The following is a 7,062-nucleotide window of genomic DNA, read 5'->3' as shown; positions in this document are numbered from 1 at the left end:
GGTTAAAATTTCAACAGCTAAAGCATAAATGTTTTTTAATGGTAAGATTGATTGTTCTCTTCTCTCCTTTTCTTTTCTCTCTCTTTCTCTCTCTCTCTCCATCCTACATTCTGGCTCTTTCTTATGAAAATTTCATTTTTAGAACAGGTTTTGTGTAGACAATAGTGAAACAAAGCCCTGCAACTAATGTCTCCTATTCTTAACAACTTACATGAGTATGGCATATTTATCACAACTCATGAACCTGTACTGGTACATTATTAACTTAAGTTTATGCTATATTCAAATTTCTTAGTTTGTACCTAACATCCCCATCTTTTCGAGGATCCCATAAAGGGTACCTTGTCTCATTAATTAGTCTTGGGTCTTTAGGCTCTCTAGACTGCAATGATTTTTCATTCTTGCCTTATTTCTGATGACCTTGACATTTGTGAATAGTTATGGTACAATCAGGTATTTTATAGACAGTGAACAAATTTCAATTTTTCTGATTATGCTAGATAATGTATTTTGAGGAGGGAGACCAGAAAAGTATAGAGCCATTTTGATGACATCTTATCAAGAGTTCATCCTATCTGTATAACTTAGCAATGTTGATTTTGACCTTGATTGCCTGGCTAAGGTAGTGATTATCAAATTCCTCCACTATAAAGTTACTGTTTTGCTTACTTTCTACACTATATTCTTTGATAGGAACTCACAAGGTGCCACAGGTAAGAGCAAGTTCTTCCTCTATGAAAGTGGGGCTTCTGCATAAGTTATTTGGAAATTTTTACAGAGGAGAGTTGTAGCATTCCCCTATTTATTATGTGTCCCATCATTTTAAAAAATATGAACATAGACCCATAGTTTTTTATTCTATAACCCAACAATATTTTATTTATATTGGATTATAACCCAACAATATTTTATTTATATTGAATTATAACCCAACAATATTTTATTTATATTGTTGTTCAGATTATTTCAGCACACACATGGAGAGCTTCTTCAGTTAGCTCCTGTGGCCCCTCTGCTGTAGGCTCCCATCAGTGTGTGTGTGTGTGTGTGTGTGTGTGTGTGTGCGCCCGTGCACGTGGATATATATGCCTTCTTGAGCATTTTCTTATTTTTTGGTATTTCTAGATGCTATAGCTTCATGTTATCTCCTGCTTGGTATAGTTTCAATGTTTTGTTCTCTTCAATATGTATGTGTTCGAAATTTAATACAGCAGTATTGAGAGGTGGGGACCAGAAGGTGGGTGTTTAGGTCATTAAGGGCTCTCCTTATAAATAAATTAATGCTAGTATAAGAAGGCCTTGTGCCAGGGAATGTTGAGTGTCTCTCTTTCTCCCTCTCTCTTTTTTTCTCTCTCTCTCCTGTCATGTGAGGACATTCTTTCTCTCCTGCCCTTCCTCTGAGTGTGGGGTTGGCAAAGAGCCCCACATGAGGCCAGTGCCTTGATTTTTGGACTGCCCAGTCTCCTGAACTGTGGGGGAAAAGTTTATATTCCTTTTAAATTACCCAGTCTTAGCTATTCTACTGTGGCAGCACAAAACAAAGACACAGACCTAGTTCTAGTATCAACCATTTTTCTAAGGAATCTGGTTTCCTTTCCCAAAGCATGACCAAATGTGATTAAGATCTTGGGTATACTTCTTGGTACTATGTGCTGTTTTAAATAAATTCTTTCAAACAACAAAGGAGAGAAATATATGTATGTATAGTGACCCAGTATGAGTTATGTATTTATTAGATACTTAAACATAGATATTTATAGATCCACATATAAATCCAATGGGTTAAGTATAAACCAAAAAATTTATGGACCTGTAAATATTTATATTAGTAACTCACTGTATATACACATTAAGGTAAGCATAAGTTCATCCTGATGTCTCCAAATAAAATCCATGACTATGTGGATCATTCTAGCTCTGTCATCTTGCTTATTTGTAACTCCCACTCCAACAGTAAGAAGCTCAACTGCTATCAGCCACCATTTGGTTATTTAATTGTTCAATTTTAGCATGCATATGTGTGATGGCATCAAAGTTATTATTCTCCGTGGTAAACAATTTTATCTAGTACATGTTTCACTACAATTTCTTTTGTTTATAGACTAAAAGCCTTCTCACATTTTAGAAAGTACTTATAACAGCACCTTTTCCTCCCACTTTCTTCAGTGGGATTGTTTTATATATTAGTTATACTTTGTGAGATCCCTTGTCATAGTCTACATTTCATCCTGGAATTCTCTGACATCTTAAAATATTTTTGTAAAATGTACATACATTAAAGTTCAGTACTTTTGTTACAACGTTCTGTTGATTTTCATAGGTGCAAGCTGGCTTTTATCCACCATTAAAATATCACACAGATAGGATTACTGTCCTAAAATTCCCATTTGCTTTCCTTATTCAACTCTCCTACCCAGGCAACCATGCATCATTTTACATTCTCTTTGTATCTGTCATTTTACCTTTCTCATAATATCATGGGATTGTAGGACTCATGCAGTATATAGCTATTTTAGATTGCTTTCATTTGCTTAGCAGTTTACATTTAAGATTCATTCATGCATTTTTGTGAGTTGCTAGCTCATTTATTGTTATGACTAAATGATATCCCATTGCATGAATTCATTGTAGGTTGTTCATACATATACTTACTGAAGTATATCTTAGTTTTTTCCAGGTTTTTGTGATTATAAATAAAGTTGCATAAATATTGATGGTAAGCTTTTTGTATGGACATCAAATACAATTTAAGTAGGTAAATATCTAGGAACGTGATTGCTGGAACATATGGTAAGGCAATGTTTAGCTTTACAAGAAATGAACAAACTGTGTTCTAAAGTGGCTGCACCATTTTGCATTCCCATGAGGTCTTGTGATTTTGTAATAAATGAGGTCTTGTGATTTTGAATTCTCACCATTGCTTCAGATTTTCAGCTTTTGGTTTTTAGCAAATGTATGCAGTGGTACATCATTGTTTTAGTTTTCAATTTTCTAATAGTAAGTGATATTAAGCATGTTTTCAAAGCCCTTTTTTGCATTTACCTACTCTGATGTGCATTTTCATATATTTAGCCATCTTAAAATTAGATTGGTTGCTTTTATATGGTGAGTTCTAAGACTTATCTGTGTATCTTAGATACAAGTCTTTTATCACACATGCTTTTTTGTCAATATTTTCTTCTTGCCTATAGTTTACCATTTCCTTTTTCTAACAATATGCTTTTCTGAGCAGAAGTTTTTAATTTTAATGTTTAACCTACCTTTTTTTTCCTTTTATAAACTCTGATTTTGATGTTGCATCCAAAAACTGATCACCAAACTCGAGGTTACATAAGTTTTCTTCTGTGTGTCTTCTAAAAATTTTTGTAGATTTACATTTAGTCTTATCATCCATTTTAATTAATTGTTGTGAAAGTTGTAAATTGTTAGGTGTGCCTAGGTTCATTTCCCTGTTTTCTTCTTTCTTTTGCAATTGGATATACAATAGTTTTGCCACTATTTGTTGAAAAGGCTGTCTGTTGAAATGTTTTTGTTCATTTGTCAAAGATCAGTGTACTGTACTTTATCTGTTTGGATCTACTTCTGGACTCTTCCCTGGCCTGATATGTATGTCTGTTCTTTCATATGTGGCATACTGCCTTGAGTGTTGTAGTTTTACAGTAAGTCCTAAATTTGGATAACACGAGTTCTATACTTTTGTTCTTTTTACTAATATTTTAGGTATTCTAGGTTCTTTGACTTTCATTATAATTTTAGAAACTTTTTTTTCCAATATGTACTAAATGGTTTGCTAGAAGTTGAATTGAGATTCTTTGAATTTATGACCAGTTTGGAGAGGATTAATGTGTTAATGATAGTGAGTATTCTAATCAATGAACATGAAATATTTTTCTATTTCTTTGGATCTGTTTTCATTTTTGTATTATAGTTTTGTAATTTGCCACCTGTAGATGCTACACATATTTTGTTATATTTATACTGAGGTATTTTATTATTGTAGTGCTATAATGAATGGTATTCTTTAAAATTTCTAATTCTAGTTGTTAATCAGGGGGTACGGAAAAACAATTGAATTTATATACTATTTTTATGTATTTTATTCTATTACTATATCATTATTAGTTCCAGGAATTTTGTTCTTTGTATAGGCAACTATGGAATTGCTTCTGGGCCTTTTGGCTATGATCAAGTGTATAGGCAACTACGGGATCTAAGAATAAAATCATTTATTTATATCCCTTTTAATTTATTTCAGTAAAGTTTTCAGAATATAAGATGTTCCCTTCTTTTGTTAAATTAAATTGTGAGCATTTTAAATTTTTGAACTTGTAAATTGAATTGGTTTCATTTTCAGATTGCTCATTACTATTGTATAGAAATACAATTGATCTTTACACACTGAACTTTTTATAATAGCTTCTTAGTGAATTTCTTAAGATTTTTATATATAATATGTATATCACGTCTTCTTCAAATAGAGATATTTTTCTCTCTTCTTTTAAAATCTGGGTGCCCTTTATTTCACTCCCTTTTGTAATTCCCCTGGGTAAAACCTCTGCCATAATTTTAAATAGAAATTAAAATCTGTGTTTTCTTTTTCATTTTAAGGGGAAAAGCATACAATCATTTTCCACTAAGTATTATGGTAGTTGTGGTTTGCGCCTAGGTTTGTTTAGATTGGTGTTATTGAACATACCTGGACGTATCTTCAAAGCATCAGGAGCTCATGCACAGGGCTTTTGCAAGGTGATCTGGCTATGGCGGTCTCATAACTCACTTGCTGTTAAGAGTTAGTTTATGGTCCAAAGAAGCAAGTCCCTGTGGGCCTGATATAGTCTGTGTCTCCTTTCCAGACTCCTCCTTGGACTCTCTGCTTCCTGATGTCATCCCTGAGCAGCTCTCCTCTGCCATACCCTTTGCCATGCCACCCTGCTATGGAGCTGGCTGACTATGGAATGAACCCTGTTCAAGCTGTGAGCCAAATAAACCTTTCTTCCTTTAACCTGTGGCTGTTGAGTATTGTGTCCCAGCAATAAGAAAAGTGACTAAACTAATTACCTTTGTCAGCTTGTGGAAGTTCACATCTATTCCTAACTTTTCTGTGTTTTTTAATCATGTGTTTAGACACATTTTTCTGTGTCTACTGAGAACATCATTTTGTTTATTAATATGATGTATAACATGGATTGAAGGTTGGATATTAAAAATATTGAATTTCAAGATGGCAGAGTAGCAACGCGTCTGGGTCGACTTCGGTTCCCGTCTCCACAGCAGCAGTAATCCTTGAGCAAAGAGAGCCTAGGGTAGTTGCCCAAGATGCCGAATATCAAAATCTTCAGCAGCAGCTCCCTCCAGGATTTATTCCAGAAGATCACTGACCGCTTAGGCCTGGGGCTGAGCAAGGTGATGACTAAGAAATTCAACAATCAGGAGACGTGTGGAAATTGGTGAAAGTGTACGTGGGGAAGATGTTTACATTGTTCAGAATGGTTGTGGTGAAATCAACGACAATCTAATGGAGCTTTTGATCATGATTAATGCCTGGAAGAATACCTCAGGCAGCAGGGTCATTGCAGTTATCCTGTGCTTCCCTTACGCCCCGCAAGGTAAGAAGGTTAAGAGCTGAGCTCCAATCTCAGCCAAACTTGTTGCAAATATGCTATCTGTAGCAGGTGCAGACCATGTTATCACCATGGATCTACACGCTTCTCAAATCCAGGGCTTTTTTGATATCCCAGTGGACAATTTGTATGCAGAGCCAGCCATCCTGAAGTGGATTAGGGGGACTATCTCTGAGTGGAGGAACTGTACAAGTGTCTCACCTGATGCTGGTGGAGCCAAGAGTTACCTCCATCGCAGACCAGTTGAATGTGGACTTTGCCTTGATTCACAAAGAATGAAAGAAGGCCAATGAAGTAGACTGCATGAAGGACAGAGTGGCTATTCTTGTGGATGACATGGCTGACACTTCTGGTACAATCTGCCATGCAGCTGACAAACTTCTTTTAGCTGGCGGTACCAGAGTTTATGCTATTTTGACTCATGGAATCTTTTCTGACCCAGCCATTTCTCGCATCAACAATGCATGCTTCGAAGCAGTAGTAGTCACCAATACCATACATCAGGAGGAGAAGATCAAGCACTGCTCCAAAATACAGGTGATTGACATCTCCATGATCCTTGCAGAAGCCATCAGGAGAAATCGCAATGGGAAATCTGTTTCCTACCTGTTCAGTCATGTCCCTTTATAATAGAGTAACTTCTGAAGCTTTTTAAAGCAAAATCATCCCACCCCTTGTTTTCCCTTGGTATTCAATGACAAATTTCGAAGACCCAGCTTGCTCCAGTGTACCTTTCTACATCCCACATTAGGCATATTAGAGTTTATCCTAAATTGAGAAAAGATAGATTGAGACTGACTGCTGGGATTTCCTACCTGCATTGTCTCATTCTGCTTTCCTTGATTTTGTGAGCCTTGCACCTTTAACTAGAGCTCAGCTGCTGCAAAATTTCAAATGTTTGAAGTTGTTTAAGACTGTTTGAATGTGATTATGGAAGCTCAGACTCTTTTGCAAGTGAATACTTCAGAGTCATTCTTTGTTCAGAACAACCAGCAACAGAGCCAGCCCACGTGTGACAAGTTCTCTAAGTTCTATCCAAAAGTACAGAAACTTGGGCAGTCCCAAACCTACTGATAGTAGTGTAGGAACCTGTAAGGCAAGAGTAGGCAGCTCAGTTTGAGCAGCTCCTGGCTGGGACTGTGAAGGTGGGGAAGGGGATAATACAGTCCAGCAAATGTTTCTTGGGAGGAAAAAGCCTGACCCATCATTTGCTTGTCTATATAGCTTGGATTCTCCTTCTACCTATTCCTTTCTATTTGGCTTTACCTACAGCCACTTCGACCTTCTGGCCAAATATCCCCTTGGGCCCAAATGACTTGGTTCCTGCTTTGTCATCACTAACATTCACATTAGATAATTTGCTGTAACTCAGTCTTCCTTAGCCTGCTACCACCATGGTAGTTGGTTTTAGCTGGTATCATATAGTGACTTTTGATTAATT

The 7,062-nt window shown here is 36.2% G+C and overlaps 1 pseudogene; it reads left to right on the top strand.

The window, feature by feature from the left end:
• Positions 1-5,441: 5,441 nt before the first annotated feature.
• On the top strand, positions 5,442-6,632 carry LOC101720825 (ribose-phosphate pyrophosphokinase 1 pseudogene; annotated as a pseudogene).
• The last annotated feature ends 430 nt before the right edge of the window (positions 6,633-7,062 follow it).

Source organism: Heterocephalus glaber, unplaced genomic scaffold, assembly GCF_053883595.1.
Source record: "Heterocephalus glaber isolate CG9 unplaced genomic scaffold, H.glaber_assembly_v1.0 deba00000347, whole genome shotgun sequence".
In the NCBI taxonomy this organism is placed as follows: domain Eukaryota; kingdom Metazoa; phylum Chordata; class Mammalia; order Rodentia; family Bathyergidae; genus Heterocephalus; species Heterocephalus glaber.
This window is presented reverse-complemented; position numbering and strand designations above follow the sequence as displayed.